Source organism: Cavia porcellus, unplaced genomic scaffold (genome assembly GCF_034190915.1).
Source record: "Cavia porcellus strain 051 isolate PalLab524CR breed Dunkin Hartley unplaced genomic scaffold, mCavPor4.1 scaffold_1, whole genome shotgun sequence".
In the NCBI taxonomy this organism is placed as follows: Eukaryota; Metazoa; Chordata; class Mammalia; order Rodentia; family Caviidae; genus Cavia; species Cavia porcellus.
Window position 1 is genome coordinate 233,004,553 of NW_026947484.1, and position 15,981 is coordinate 233,020,533.

General features: G+C 40.4%; 1 protein-coding gene across 7 annotated transcripts in view; it reads right to left on the bottom strand.

Annotated features, from left to right (window-relative positions):
• Positions 1–15,981, bottom strand: part of Babam2 (BRISC and BRCA1 A complex member 2) — a 383,627-nt gene that overhangs the window by 125,312 nt on the left and 242,334 nt on the right. For 4 of the 7 annotated variants that reach the window (XR_010040993.1, XM_063230472.1, XM_063230468.1 and 1 more), the window contains one exon: positions 1–15,981. This exon is cut by the window's right edge. The exons of the other annotated variants lie outside the window; for them this stretch is intronic. The gene's annotated coding sequence lies outside the window, so the exon portion shown is untranslated. 7 annotated transcript variants of the gene reach the window in all.

The following is a 15,981-nucleotide window of genomic DNA, read 5'->3' on the forward strand; positions in this document are numbered from 1 at the left end:
TTTGTTTTTTCGGGTTTTTTTTTTTTTTTTTTTTTTTGGTGCTAGGGATCAAATTCATAACCTCATGCTTGCCAGGCAGGCACTTACACCACTGAGCTAAATCCCCAGGCCGGTTTGCTTTTTCTTTACCTTAAAAATATTTTTTCAATGTGAGGAAAAAATGCATTTCTTATGAAGTTAAATTCTTTTCCCCTAAAGTTTCTACTCATGAATCTTTGCTTAATCTCTCAGAATGACAAAATATAAAAGAGTAACAAGAAAAAGCCCTCTAATATTCCTTTATAGCTATTCACTTTATGTACAACTAAAAGTAAGTTTTAAGAAAACGTGATATTATCAATCAAACTTAAAGATATGGAGCACAGCTTTTCAAAGTTACTTTAAGCAGGAATATTTCTTATATTTTAATTGTTTTTTATTTTCAGCAATAGTAGCTAAATTAATTATGTTAATAGCAATTGAGAGATGAAGTTAATAATTCTTGCTTTTTATACACACTAATTATGAAACTTTGGACATCAGAGTTAAATCAAAATATTGGCTTTATTCTTCAAACAAATTTTAATATTTTTTGGAATAGAAAGGCATACATGTTCATTGTAGAAAACTTGAAAAATAGAGAAAAGCAAAGAAAAAAAATTAAAAAGTTATACTCAAAGAAAGTCACTATTAATTCAGGCTTTCTTTTTAAAATTTCCAATGCATATTATTTGTATAAATAGAATCAAGCTGTACTTGTTTTTTGAAAAGTCTGCTTTAACAAACTGTTACCCTTACTTATCTTGTTTTAAAATTTGTTTGACATTATAAAATACATATTACTTAAAAATTTTAAAACAAATAAATTTTCACTTAATTTTAAATCTCTTTGATAAATGTTAACTGTTAGTTAAGTCAAACAAAATTCAAATTTTATCCAAATTTTACAAAGTGAAATGCTAAATATAAATTTATTCAAATAATGGTTTTTGTTTTAGTTAGTTAGATTGTTTGTTTTGAGACAGAGCTCTTTATGCAGTTCACGCTGGCCTTGAGCTCACTTTGTAGCTCAGGCTGGGCTTGAACCCACAATTCTCCTGCCTCAGTCTCCTGAGTGCTGGGATCACAAAAGCATGTACCACCATGCTTGATTAGGGGGTTCTTTTTGAGACAGGATCTTACTATGCAGTTTGGACTGGCCTTGAACTCATTTTGTAGCCCAGGTTGTGCTCAAACCAACAGTGATCTTCCTGCCAGGTCTCCTGAGTGTTGGTATTATACGTGTGCACCACCACACCCATGCCTAAGCAAATAATGGTTTTTGAAAGTTTGAAGTATTTATGCTTCTAAAATTACTAAAGCTTAAGTCTTCCAGAATGCTCTACATTAGAAATACGTTCCCAGGCCACTAGTTATCTCAAGTGCCTGATAGGGTTCTGTGATGCTTATCTAATCCCTGGATATTTAGATTATTTCTCTGAAGAGGTCATAAAGGACAGCAAGATAGATGAATAAATGCTTGCCATCTAAAACACCTCAGTTAGGTTAAAACTATATTAATGATACCGAAAGCCTGGAACGGCAAGTATGTGCATTTTGAAAGTTTTAAATATCTATTGTCAAATCATCTTCCAGAATAGATAAACAAGAAACAATGCCACCAACATTGGTTATTCTTAAAGTAAAATTAAAATGTCTTTAGAGGAAAATATTCCTCCTCTTAATCAAAGACACCTACAATAATAAAGTAATATGCTTTGAGCTTCCTTTGTTACTACAGCTTGAAATACATTTCAATTATGTGGTTCAGAGAAGTATTTTTAAAAACTGATCCATAATCCTTACTACAGTTTGAAAGTTTTAAATAAAGCCCGTCCTCAATGTGAGCAGTTGAATACACAGCAGTCCACTCATGGGAGCTGAGCTCACTCTCTCATGAGACAGCTGGGAGCCTTCCTGCAGAAGGACAAAGGAAGCTTTTAGTGTCAAACCAGCGGATGGCTGGGGGAGAAGGCTGACTCTTGCCTACAGAGCGCCTGGCCCTCTGGAAGTGTGGTGAGTGAGCTGCCTCACTCAGGGAGCAGGAGTGAGGCTTACTATGCTGACCGGAGGGCAAGCTGCTACATCTGTGCCCGCATGGGCCGCGAAGGAACCAATCTGAAGATCCTATCTTCTCGACATTTTCAGGTCTGACTTGAAGCCATTCAACTTTTTGACAGGTCCTTTTTAAATGTTTGATTAGAAACTTGCTCATGACTAAGCTTCCTGTCCTCTGGGAATAACAAATATGCTGATAACTCTCAACAAGGAAATGGCACGGAGGACACAAGGACCTCAGGCCACAAACCACTTCATTTTTGCATGGTCCTCACCTTTTTGAACCCCAAAAGGGAAAATCTGGAATAAATGGAAAGAAAAAATTCATAGCTACTAGGAGTGACAGTGAACACACAAAATAGACTGGGCAAACATCCATGCTGGTTTTATAAGCAGGCCATGCCTTACAAAAGTACCAGACGTACTCTGGTTATATTACACGGGCCAATGAGAAATGGCAGTCCAAGACAATCAGCATCTGGCTAACATACTTAATTTGATACAAACTCCCACTTTTATACGAGCCGAAGGACAGAAAGCATACATATTATATGTCCTACCCACCAACTCGGGCAATTTTGATCTTTCTAATGCAATGGTTGGACCATGTGTGTTCCAGACGTTTGTTAAAGGTGTCTTCTAGGCCTACGCCATGAGAATGCTATGTTGGAAGTTCTATGGGCACTCGGCTTCTTGAGTTCTGTGACAACAAACTCTTGGAAGGGGGCCAAGAGCATCTTTCCAAGTATTAGTAAAAACTTTCACTTATTTATATAAATAGAAAAATTTGGCTCCTATATTTATTAGCTTATGGCCTTGGGAAAATTACTGACTTCGCTAAGCCTTGGTTTCATTCAACATCAGTATGAGGATGATATCAATGGTACCCATCCTGAGATGTAGAAATGCAGATTTTATGAGACTGCAGGAAAATCACATAGCATCTGAACATTATTACTATCTCAATTTTACAGGTAAGAAAGGCTTACTACTTTGGAATACATACAGCAACTAAATCTCAGCCAACAAAATTTGCCTTCCAAACAGACTCAACAAACTGCCTTAACCAACATTTATAGTAGTCTGCTATTAAATACATGGATTGCCTACAAATATATTTCTGAAACCTTTAAGGATGCATGTAAGTGTTTTTCTAGGTTATGCTACCTAAATTCTCTCTCTGTCTGAAACTGATTCACTATTTACAGGTTATAAGACTCTTTTTTTGTCTTTTTGAGACAAGATTTTGCTATGTAGCTCAAGATGGCCTTAAACTCACTTTGTAGCCTAGGCTGACCTCAAACTCATAGCAGTCCTCTTGCCTCAGCCTCCTGATGCTGGGATCATAGGCGTGTGCCACCACACCTGGCACTAAACCCCTTCCTGAAGACACAATCAAACCACTTTCTATACAACTAGTGACTAGTGTGAATATTCAATCTGAATTATTCATTTGGATATATTTGTACAAAATATATTTGGATATATTTGTACAAAATATTAATCAAAATTAAGAGTTGCATTCATAAGATTCTGTTACCAAAAAATAGCAAATTCCTGAAAAGTTTATTTTCTCCTCCAATCCAAGGTCCCTTTTCTCTTTTCAAACTATATTAACAGCAGTTCATAGCTTTAACCCTATTTACATGTAGATACTAAATTCCTATTCCATTGTGACCTGTTCCCAAGTCTTTAATCCTAAATTTCCAATTTCCAACTAGTCCTCAGTATCTCTACCTGGAGATCCAACAGACAATTTAAATTCATCATGGCAAGAAATAGGTGGGTCACTGAAAAGGAGACTAACCATTCTAATGAAGGAATCGTATTCCTTAAGAAGAGAGAAGCACCTCAGGGTTAGCAAAGCACGAAGACATCATTCATCCAAACAGGGAGAGTGGCAGCTGCAGAAGAGGCCTTTGCATGGCGCTGCAGCCACAGGGAGAAGATCGCGGCGATGGCGAGCCCAATACAGCGGGGGGAAGTGAGCCAGGAAAGAGCAAACCCTTCTCATTGTCTCTCTACCTCCTAATCTCTTCCAGCTGAACTCAACCAAAAGCCAGGAGACAAGAAAGCTCATTGCAATGAGCTAACATAGCTTAACCACCCAGCACACAAAGCAAAGTGAAGTGGTCCAAATGGAAAGACACCATTTTGGCATGTACCTACCCACCCCCAGCAGGTCCTTTCTGTGGTGTCACTATTCTGGTTAAAAAGGATACTTGCTAGTGCACTCTTTGGTCATTCGGCCCTGTGTCATTACCTAGACTTTGGCGATGGCCTCTTGTAACTTACTGCTCCTCCTGCTTCACACTTCTTTCCTCTCTAAGCCAGCATCCTCCACATCCTGCGGTTACTTCATAAACATAAACCTCTCAGAATGATAAGTACACTGACAATTATCAACAATGAACTGACAAAGAGGAAAAAGAGGACCCTGGACCACAAATCACTTTATGTGCACTCGGGAGGCTGAGGCAGGAGATGCTGACAGTTGGAGACCAGCCTGGGCCATACAATGAGCTCAAGGCCACCCTGAACTGCACAGCAAGAACTTTTTTCAAAAAAACAAAACCAACCAAACAGCCAAGAACACAAACCTGAGTGTATTAGCTTGTCAGAACTGCTACAAGAAAATACCACAGATGAGTGGCAAAACAAAAGAAATTTATTTTTTCATGATTTTGGAGGCCAAAAGCCTGCGATCGAGGTGTTGGCAGGACCGGTTTTTCCTAAGGCGTCCTTGGCTTGTGGAGGGCTGTTTTCTCTCCATGTCTTCACCCTGACTTCTCTATCTCTATATTTGGGTCCTAGTTTCCTAGGACACCAGCCCCCTGGGTTAAGCCCGCCATAAGGACCTTATTCTAACTTAGCAATCTCTGTAAGGCCCTGCCTTCAAATGCAGCTTCATTCTGAGGTCCTGTGGGTTGGGGCTACATAATTCAGACCATGATACTGAGCGTGCCTTTTCTCTGCTTAAAAGCCTTCACCCTGCCCCTCCATTTTCTATAATCTTATTCCAAGTTTCTAAACTTGGCATGCAGCATGACCTTACCCCATTTGGTACCCAGTTACTTTTCCAGCTGCATCTCCTGTCTTTGCACTCCAGATATTGAATCAAGTACCATTTTCGAAACATAATCTTCCATATATGCTATTTTCTCAGTCTAGAATACTCATATGTGAAGTACTCTGTGAAGTTATTTTTGATGCCTGAGGCAGAGCCAATTACACCCTTCTCATTTCTCAAAGAACCATGAACACCCTACTATTATAGCATGTATCACTCTGAATTGCAATTAATTCTTCAAATGTCTTTCTCCCACACTATAATGGGAATTCCTTGAAGGCAAAGACCAGGTCTGTTTCTGCTTATCGCAGATTCTTCAGTGCCTAGAGCAGAACCTGGTACACAGTGGGAGCTGGACAAATATTTCTTGAATGAAGGAAATGAAAAAATAAGTGAAAACATGAGCAAGTCAAAAAGAAGAAATGGTTTCTCTTTTAATGCCTCGTACAGTGGTATGATATTTACCAACCTAAGTATGTGCTTAATAACTGTTGAATGATTACTAAGCCATGGGGGAGAACCAGAAACAATGAAGGGATCTGGAGCTATTTACTCAAACAAAAGTCATGGAAGCTGATTATCTTGGGGGTAGAAAGGAAATGGGTTTTAAAAAGCCTATAAACTTTAGGGGATCCGCGCCAAGAACCACGTGACAAGGCAAGCTGAGCTGTGCTCAGGTCCAAGAACAAAGGGTTCCTCGTTTAAGCGATGGAAGGGCCTGTTCCAGAAAGCAGCTGGGCAGAATTTCCTCACGCCAACAGCTCTTAATGTATGGGAAAGAGCGAAACAACGCAAGCAAATGCAGCAAAAGAGAATCACCAGTGTAAACAGTTTGGATTTTTTTTTTAATGCATTGGACAAATCCCAAGAAGAGGAGAAAAATGTTGTGGGATAAACATCTGTTCATTCGGAGCACGACAGAGTGCTTGACAGGCTCTGCGGCCTGTGTGTGTCCTCATGTGCCCGAGGCTGCTATTTGTGCTTCCACTGCTCAGACAAGCCAGGAGGAGGCCCATTCCAGGCCAAGGTGCACTCGGCTAACTCCAGAGGGGCTCAGCTAACTCTCTCTCAGTGCGGCTGACACAACAAAAACCACATGAAAGGGGACAGTGACTACCAGGGTATGTGCAGCCCTGCTCTGCTGTGTGTGCACAGCCTTCTGCCACTCCTGTGTTTTACTGCCTGCGTGGAAGTGACCAGACACCACACATTCCAGGCGGGGTCACTCGCCTTCCCCGTGACTCTTGGCATCAAGATTTGAGGTCTGCTGAGTTGAAAGAGTCTGTGTTTTCTTGTGCCAGATGTGCCCCTTGAAATGGATTACCGAGTCTAGGGGTTTCTCTTAAGAAAAGACCTTTCAGGAAAACTCCAATTTCTAATGATTTTAGTTTCTACCTCACCAACTGAGCAGAAGAGCCCAGGCATGGCAAAGGGGCGAGGGGAGGGTGGGAATAATCTGCCGACTTTCAGTGGGCAGTGTCTTTAGGGCATCTCCTTGACCCCTGATCATGTCACCAGAGAGCCACGTGGGTCACTGCTGAGGTCTCTGACTCAAGCCTGTCAGCTCAGCCCATCCTACGGCTGGATGCACACTGTATCACGGTGGGGACAGGCGCTGACCCTCCCTTTACCTTTTTTCTGGCAGTGTTCATATCTTCTCCTGCTCTACCATGCAATTTGCCTCGTTCTTCTCTAAGTCCTAAGGCTCACAGTTTTACTTATTTTTTGTTTTCACGGTGTTTACTGTCTACTGGTTTAGTAAGTATCGGATGACTGCATTCTGCTTCTCTACCAGACCTTCAACTCCAGCCTTGTGAAATCCACACAGGATTCTAAACCCTGAAACCTGTGGCACTGCCCTCACCTAAGTCGTATGTCTTAGACACACTGTCTGTCATCTGCCTTAAGGCCCGAAGAATATCCCTTTTCTCCCCTCCCAGAAGCACGTAGCTCTCTGGGTCTCCAAAGCCTCCAGGAGAGCCAGGTACTGGCGTGGCATGCAGTACCAGAGACCATACTGAACAGAATGATTTAAGGGCAGCCCATGGCTGTTGGCAAAGCTAACTCTAAACCCCTGTGGCTCACGGCTCAGCTGGCTGCAGGAAGCACTGGCTCCAGGGAGCTGCCCACTCAGAAGAAGGCCATGGAGGAGCCACAGGCTGGGGGGCATCTAGGGAGAGCTGGCCTTCACCAGGCTGGCTGAAAAGGACAATTCCACTGCCTTGTCTTGGGGTACTTCACCCTATCTGTCCACACTTGCACATTACAAGATTATTAAAGTATTTGATACCCATTTTAATAGTGTATATTTTTATAACTGAAAACTCAATTTATTTTTCCCTGTAAGGACTGAGTGCTATTCCATAGTTTAATTTTATCTGAAGGGGGAAACGCTGACATCTTGCAGTTAAACAAGTCTTTGTCACCAGAGGCCTATGACACAAATCTCAATGATATTTTAGGGGAACATGTATAGCTTTTCCTCACTTATGGCTATAATTGCTGCTGGAGAAGCCCCAACATGTAAAGGTTGATGCTTCTGAATGTGCTGAAAGATGTTGGAACTAAACCATGCAATGACAGCTATCAAAATGTCACCAATGCAGTGTCATATTCAGTCAAGATGTTTAAAAACTCCAGTGCTCAATGAACGCTGTTTTAATTGTACGAGAAGGAGGATTACCTGGCCGCTGGTGGGGAAAAAGAAATGAAGCAATGTGCAGGAGAGAGCTGGCAGAGAGCTGGCTGTGCCCGAGAGCCGTCACCCTGATGCTTCACCTGTGGGGCGGGTACTTCAGACAAGTGTTCTCAGTTACACAGGTGTCAGCTCCACTAATCAGCACGCCCAGCCTATAGGTGATAAATGCGAGGCTGAGACAGGTTAAGGAACTCGCCAAGTATGACCGACATTTCAGGCGCACTTTGTCCTCATTGCTCTGGTGTGAGCCCAAAGGTGATCCTCTCTCTGCCTCCTGCAGGGAATATGAAGAAAGCCGAATCCAACATTGCAAGTTTCTACATAATCCCTATGTCAATTATTGCAACTTCTAGCTGCCGGGCCATAAACTCAAAAGGCTTCATTATAGGAAAGAATAATTGACTTGAAGAGATAGTTTTAACAGATAAAATTTTATTTTTAATAACTGAGGCAGAGAAAACAGTATAATCTGGTGAATTACATTTGAAATTGAAAGCAAACAAAAGGATGCCTGAATTTGAGTCCTAGATCAGTGGTGGCAAACCTACGGCACGCATGCTGCTGTATGTAGGAAGAGCCCTCTCTGTTGGCACACAAGCCAAGTCATCCCAGCAGCTGAACATCAGACAACAGATGTTTTTTCTAAAATAAAATCTCAGTACTCAGGTTTAATTGCAGTGTTGGTGCTTTGTGACAGACAATTGGGGTTTGGGTTGCAGTTTGGGCACTCAGTCTCTGAAAGGTTTGCCATCACTGTTCTAGATCTATCAGAATCTATCTGGTGTACAGCTGAAATAAGGACTCCAGCCCTCAGTTTACCCATGGTACAAAATGGAAATGGGACCTCACACAATAGATGGTTAAATGAGCTGCAGCTGTGTCCGCTGGGCATTAAGTAACCACTGTGCAAAACACTTTGACTCCAGAAGGGCAAACTGACAGGGTACAAATGCAAAAAGGCACACACCACTCATCTCCCTTTCGTTGAGCAGGCACCACCCTGGGGTCTGGGCTAAGAACCTGTACAGCTCTCACACAGAGCACTTGCTAATCCTTGCTTGAAAAGTGGAAGGAGAGTGTAGTTTCTAAGTAGTTCCAGAATAAAGGGAAGAAGATCTTTGGCAAGTAGGGCCAAACCTGAGACTCTGAAAATAGGGATAATAAAGTACAATTGTTATTTATTTATGTTGGTGCCAGGGATCGAACTCACGACCTTGCGTTCGCTGAGCTAAACCCCTGGCCAAGTATAATTTTCTTGAAAGGCCTCTAACTTCTCTTCCCAGCCCCACTCATGCCCTCACCCTTATTCCTAGTTTTTGAGCCTTGTGGACTGGAAACTGGCCGAAGCTCTGAGTGGAACATGGCTTCCTCCAGCACCTGAAACCCCAGAGCCATCCAGGAACCCTGAGGGCCACAGAGCAGCACAGGTTCAGCAAAACAAGAAAGTGCCAAACAGTGTTCTTCCCCCAAAAGGGAACCAGTTGGGCATGTGCTCTCTGCTCCACAATGACATTCCTCAAATGCTTTGTAAGCCACTTAAAAAGAAAACAGCCTGCCCATAATTCCCTGAAGATGTCTGGCTGGTTTCAACAATTTCTCAGTCATGTGCCTTCCCTCTGATGGGAATCTGCTGCAAAGCTGGCTCTGCAAAATTGGAAAAGCTCACAGCGAACCTCACTTTACAGTTTAATTTTGCAGTAGTATCCAGAAAACTGGCTAAATGACATGAAACCTAAAAACAAATATGAAAAGTAGAAATCTTTCATGTACTGATTTTGACAGTTCACACACAGATCACAAGTTCCTGCACTCTGTAAACTCTCCTGTCGTCCGCTGCCTCTTTCTAACCCCTTCCTTGTTTGTAGAGACACCTTTCCGTCACTACATTCTACCTACCTAATCTTAGAAATATCCACCCATGTGACCCTTTCCAAGTTCATGTAGTTCACTTATCTGGATAAATATGTGTGCAATTTGCATGTGCATGGTAGTGTGTGCCCACCTCCCGGCCACCAAATATTTAGAAAGTACTTCCGGTATGAAAGGGACTATGAGGAGCCGCATTTGCGTGGCTGCACAGCGCAAGACAGGATGTGTGATTTGCGAGCTCCTCTGCAGCCTGGTGCAGTGGCTGTGTGATGAGAGGAACCCATTCTCAACACAGTGGATGTCAGGCGACACTGACATGTGCTGCACACACGAGGGACCAGAAGGGCACTGCCTATCACCTAGCCAGTGGTGGCGAACCTGTGGCACACATGGCACCGTGGGCTGCTTGTGCCACTGAAAGCTCTAAAAGGTTCATCACCACTGACCGAGACACAAAGCGCACATGTCACCCAGACTCTGTGCACGGAGCCCAGCCCGAAGGCACAAACAGACTGAGAAACCAAACATTTTCTGGGTTTCTTCGGAGAATGTGAAACCCTCTGAGCCACTTTTACCTGACTACACACACTCACGGTCACTGACCTGTAGCCCGGAGCTCTCAGATGAGCACGTACCAGTCCACTCACAATATCCTGGAAAGTCCAGGGACACTCTAGCCTCTGTGCCTAGATCACCTGTCTCTTCTGCCTGCAATCCTTGCCTTCACCTCCGGGAAAACTATTCCTCTGCCCTCCAGATGCTGCCCCTCCCGCGAGGCCTTCCCGTTGGCCTTAGCAGTTAAGGTCCTGGCTCTCTTCACAGGCTCCCACACTCCCTGTGCGCACCTCCAGGACAACACGTTCCAGCTAGGGGTAGGGTCAGGGCTAGTCTGTACTGTTCTCGTGCAGTGGACATCTTCATCCTCATTCCATAATCCCTGGCCCTGCCCAACAGGTCAGGAGAGTGCCGGGACAGGCACACAATAAATGCTGGCTCAGTGACTAATGACATAGTGCTTCACACCTCCTCTACAACAAACAGAAACAAACAGAAAGGCTTTGACATACATAATTCCCTCTGCATGTAGGAATTTTAAATCAAATGTTTTGTCTTTCAGACATTCAAGAGAAAAGGGAATCTTGTTGATAATGTTAAAGCTCCATAAAAATGCTTTCCATACCAGTAAAAGTTCTAGCTATAAACTAAAGCAGAATTGTAGTTGTTAGGCTGTTTGAAACTTCAAAGAAAGGACAAAGGCTTTAATAAGAATGAACGAAAATGTCTTACCCTGTCAACTATAAATTGGTTAATTTTTAAAAAACCTCCCACAATTCCTATTTAAAATTTCAAAATGTAAGGCATCCACTAATAAATACCAAGGCAGGCAAAAGCTGCAGTAGGCAAGTAGGATCAATATATAGATTAGAAATATAGAAATATCAAACAATATTATGCTGCTTTCAGCAATGTTGAAAGAGTAAGAATATAACTTCCAAACAACGAAGGAGGCAGAAGGAAAGGTCCAGGGAATACAAATGTAAGTGTGGGTGCTGCCAGTTTTAAGAGAGGAACACTCCTCGGAACTCTTACTGGGAGCAAAGCACAGTAATTCAGAAAGAACCTCCTTGTAAGAGAACAGAGTGTGAATCAGTACTTCACAACTTTCTTGACATTATATAAGTGGTCATTTTTGTTTCTCCTCTGGATCTCTGTCCCTATTTGAGGGCTTTTATTGACAGTTTAGTGGTATAGTTTTACCAATTGCTGCTAAAGCATGTGCAATTGTTTTGTTGTTTTTATTTTGAATTTTGGGTTATTAGGTAAGGGTAAACACTGTTCCATGTCCATTAGTTGTTTATTTCTTCTTTTGTAAATAGAATGGCATTATTCCTTGTCAGTTTACCGCTTGGAATTTTAAGTGTTCTTCTGCTCATCTTATACAGAAAGCATGCTAATTTTTGGTTTTGGTGGATAGCCTAATTGTTTTCATGATAGCTCTGACACACAAAAGAAAGGCTTGAACAAGTGGATACATTTTTTCATGATTATATCATTAGTACGTCTGAGATTAGAACCCACAATTGTCTAACTCCATAGGCCATGTCCTTATAATTTGCTCAAAAGAATGCTGAATTTGGGTACAAACTCAACTAATGATACAAGACTATGGTTGGGGATATTATAACTTATTTCTGGTATTGTCATAGCTATCTTTTCGTGTTCTGTATTACTTTCAAAGCATGTCTACCTGGAGCAGCCTCCTGCCTCTCATTTATTGTTTTATAAATGCTACGTATGTAAAAGTAAACTAACCAAATTTTCCAGGTCAGTACAAAACAAAATAGCTGACTGCCTTTTAAAATATGGTCTTCAGCTATTCCAATTCCCTTCCTCTGAGTTCAGGGGTCAAGGTTCCTTTCCAGAGGGCTGCCAGAAATCTTACCTTGGGATAAGGGGGAGAGGGAGGGTTTCAGGGGACTGGGATGTGACCTTCCCATAGGACACACTTGATAAATGTTTGTTGATGATGATAAAATATTTTTCTTTAGTTTTCTAAGCTGCTCAGGACAAACTTTTCCGGTCAAGATTAGAGAGATGGAAAATTCCTACCCACAGGGAAACAACTAGGGTATTATTTTTATAAGGAAAAAGTTCTTATAAGAACATTATTTTTTACTGTCACAGAAGTCTAAAAACTATAGATCAGTACATTTATTTCTAAAGAGAGAAACAATTCACTTTGAAGTTGGCTATGTCAGATTTCTATCAATTGAATTGAATAGAGTAAGTCAAATTTTCCCATTAAGTTCTGCATAAACTGTGTCACACAGAATGAAATTTGGCCTATTACTCAAAGATGGCCTGAGAGTACTTAAACTTATTTAACTCTATTTTTTTCAACTCATGTATTAAAAATGTAATTCAAGTAAGTCACAAAATTAAAATTAAAAAAAAAAACTCATATCCAATACAGTAAGAGTGGACCTATAATAAGGTAAGCTTTAGATGGCTCTTGCTATTAATACTATAATCTTATCCTCTTAAAGTAAATTCTAAAGCTCTTCTGCAATCAATTATTTTGTAGAATGATTCCTGATGGCTTATTTACATTCCAGGGAAAGACTATTCAAAAACTATTAAATACTTTTGTATTCTCTAAATAGTGAATAAAAAACTATAATTTACAAATGTTTATAACTTTCTTATTCTGTGACTAGTACCTGCCAAATTTTACAGTCAGGAATGGGTACAGAAATATAAATAATATATGGGCTTGAGAATCTCCGAATTAGTTGCAGAATGTGTGTGTGTGGGGGGGAGTATCTGGGTATACACAATTTTTAGACATATATACATGTTTTAAATTCAACAGGGAAACAACTACAGCTGAGCATAAACAGCCAAATAAAAGCAAAGAATAAAAACATTCAGTATTCACAGTTATTGTCAAACGTGTGAAAATAATCATAATGAAGTGAAATCATTCATATATAAGTAACTTTGAAAATACCTTAAAAATTACCATATAGAAGAGACCTGTAAAAATATAAAATTATTGCTCTCAATACATGTTCATAGATTTTTTTAAAACACCCTCAATCACAATGTTATCCTAAAATGCTTTTTTTTTTATAAATCACACGTAAATATCTGATCTATTTTTCTGTAGTCTTAATAAAAATACAGTTTTTAAAGTAAAAAAAAAGCAAAGAACAAACCATGCTTAACTCCGTCTGGTAGAAAGTTGGTAAGAGGTGCTCTGGCAAGGAGGTGACACTTAAGGTGAGTTGCGAGGAAGGACAATCTTCTCATGCTAAGTCTCTTAACTGTGGGCACACATATGCAGAAAAATGAACCTGTACTCACTACAAAAATTAACTTACAAGCACCAGAAATGGAAGAATTACTAATGACTAGCAGAATATTTCACTAACAAATTTGATTGAATTTTTCTAATCTTCTCAAAGACGGAGGTCTAAAATAGGGATATCCCTAGAAAATGGGGATAAATATTTTGCTCCATGCCATGAATTATCCATGTATAGAACATCTCATTTCATATTGCTCCTACCTTTCTCCAGCATCAGCAACTGAGCTGCCTATGACCCACAGCCCCATCTGGTGGTTGGTAAGGAGAGTTTTGTGTTATGTGTTCCTGTCCTTGTTATTTTTGCAAGAAGGAAAGCATGAATAAATCATTTTCCACATTGTCTCTACATTTCTCCTTATGGTTCAATATTCTAGCAGCTGGCCTTTAGAACACAAATATCTGTTTACAGATTCTCAACAAATATTTATAAAACTGAGCTATCAGTAAGACAGGCTTTTGTACAGGACTTTCCACTTTTCCTGAGCACTTTTCACATGTATTATCTCAGCATCATTAACTCAGTCATCTTAATATGAAGAGGATAAACAACGTTACATCTTTTGCATTAAAATACAGGGTACTATATAAGGAGATGGCTCTGCCTTATCAAGCAATTATTTGCTGAATAAATGAATCAATTTCCTATTCTCTCTCTTCCAATTCTTAATCCATTACTTTAGGAACTGCTCTTCATCTTATACATAAAACAAAAGGCACTATTAATCAACCATAAGTGCTACGTTACTTGCACCTGAACAACTGGAGGCTAAGAGTTGTGACCATAAAGAACTGTCTACTACAGCTGCTGAAACAAAGCAGCTAAATATTCCAAAACTGTCCAAGTACATTTTTCCTTACATTTAATTTAGTTTGCCTTTTCTAAAATATTGACTTTCAAGATTTAAAAAAAAATTCAATTTTTTTGGAATAATTAAATACTTAAATTGCAAAAATATTAGCTTACAAAAGCAAAAGAGATAAAAAGGAGATGATACAGACAAAGCAAATGAGAACATTTAAAAGGTAAAACTAGCAAGAAAATACTGTAGGGTCTCAAGTTTAGACTTTGAAAAAACATGAAGGAAAGAAAAATGAGAAGAAAACATGGTGATAACCAAACCATGTTCTGTGAAAGATCTGCTGATTCTCAACTCTAGATTGTGTTCATTTAATATATTCCTGTTTGAGAAAAGACATACAGAACGTCATTACCAAGAACTTTGCGGGTAGTTCTGCTGTTGGCATTTCCTGCACACACACATTTTCTCTGCCACTTTCAGCACGTCTTTTATTAAAACTTGTACTAGTGTCAAAATTTTGTTCTGTAAACCTAAGGGGCCTGACCATGTGATCGTTAAAAGGTTTGTGGTTGTTGTTTTAAACACTCTCTGAGCCTATAAATGATTTAAAAATAAGGGCCAGGAGAGGTAAAGTAAGGAGCCAAAAAGAAAATGGGACTTAATACACACAAATGCCGGCTAGAAGGATGATGGTGTTTTCCAGTCACACACTTCTATCCTAAAGGACATTAATTGGGGTAACCCCAAACGGCTGTTTCCACTCAGGACATACCCTGCAAGGCCAAAAAAGCTGCCCATCACCCCACTACAACCACTAGTGAACCCTCAAACCAAAATGTTTCCTTTGAAAAACCCCCACTGCTTCAAATTTAATGTTATTATTCAAGAAAAATGTCCAGGCTGAAGTTTTACATTCAGGTTTAGGTTCTGAATCTATAAAATGAGAAACAACACTGACCTCTCTTCCCGAGGTGTTGCATACTTTGTTTAATATAGCACTTGAAGGCCCTCAGTTTAAAGACACTTGAGAAGTACAAAGTATCATTATCTTAATTACTATTATTATAAGGCTCCAGAGCTTAGATTGGCTATATTCTACCGTCTAATGTACTGAGTAGTCACCCACAGTCAGAAAGGTGATTTCCAAGAGTCACGTGTGCGTCCTTTGCTCTTGTGCGCCTCTCAAGAGCCACCCCAACAGATAGGAGATGGTCCAGTGATTTGGGCTTTAGTAACATTGCTGGGATCTGACTTCTCTGTAACTCTGCTGAATCCCAGGGCAAGGACGGTGCTACTCCTTTACAAGATTCAAATCAAAGGCCCAAACTCAAGCATGCATGTTCTGAGAAAAATGAGGCAATAACTTCTAAATAAATAAGTATTGAGGCAGAAGTCTTCCAAGTTAAGTGTGTACTCAACTCCCTACTGTAGCTTGTGAAAAGCAGACTTCTGAGTCCCCAGATCTGGGCCCTTCTTGAGACAGAATGGTCTGAAATCTGTAACTATAGTAGTTGCTAACGCAGGTGGTCTGTGAACCACCCTTGGGAGAAACACTGCTCTGGAGTTCCAGAAAGCCAGCTAATAAAACAGCCAAATT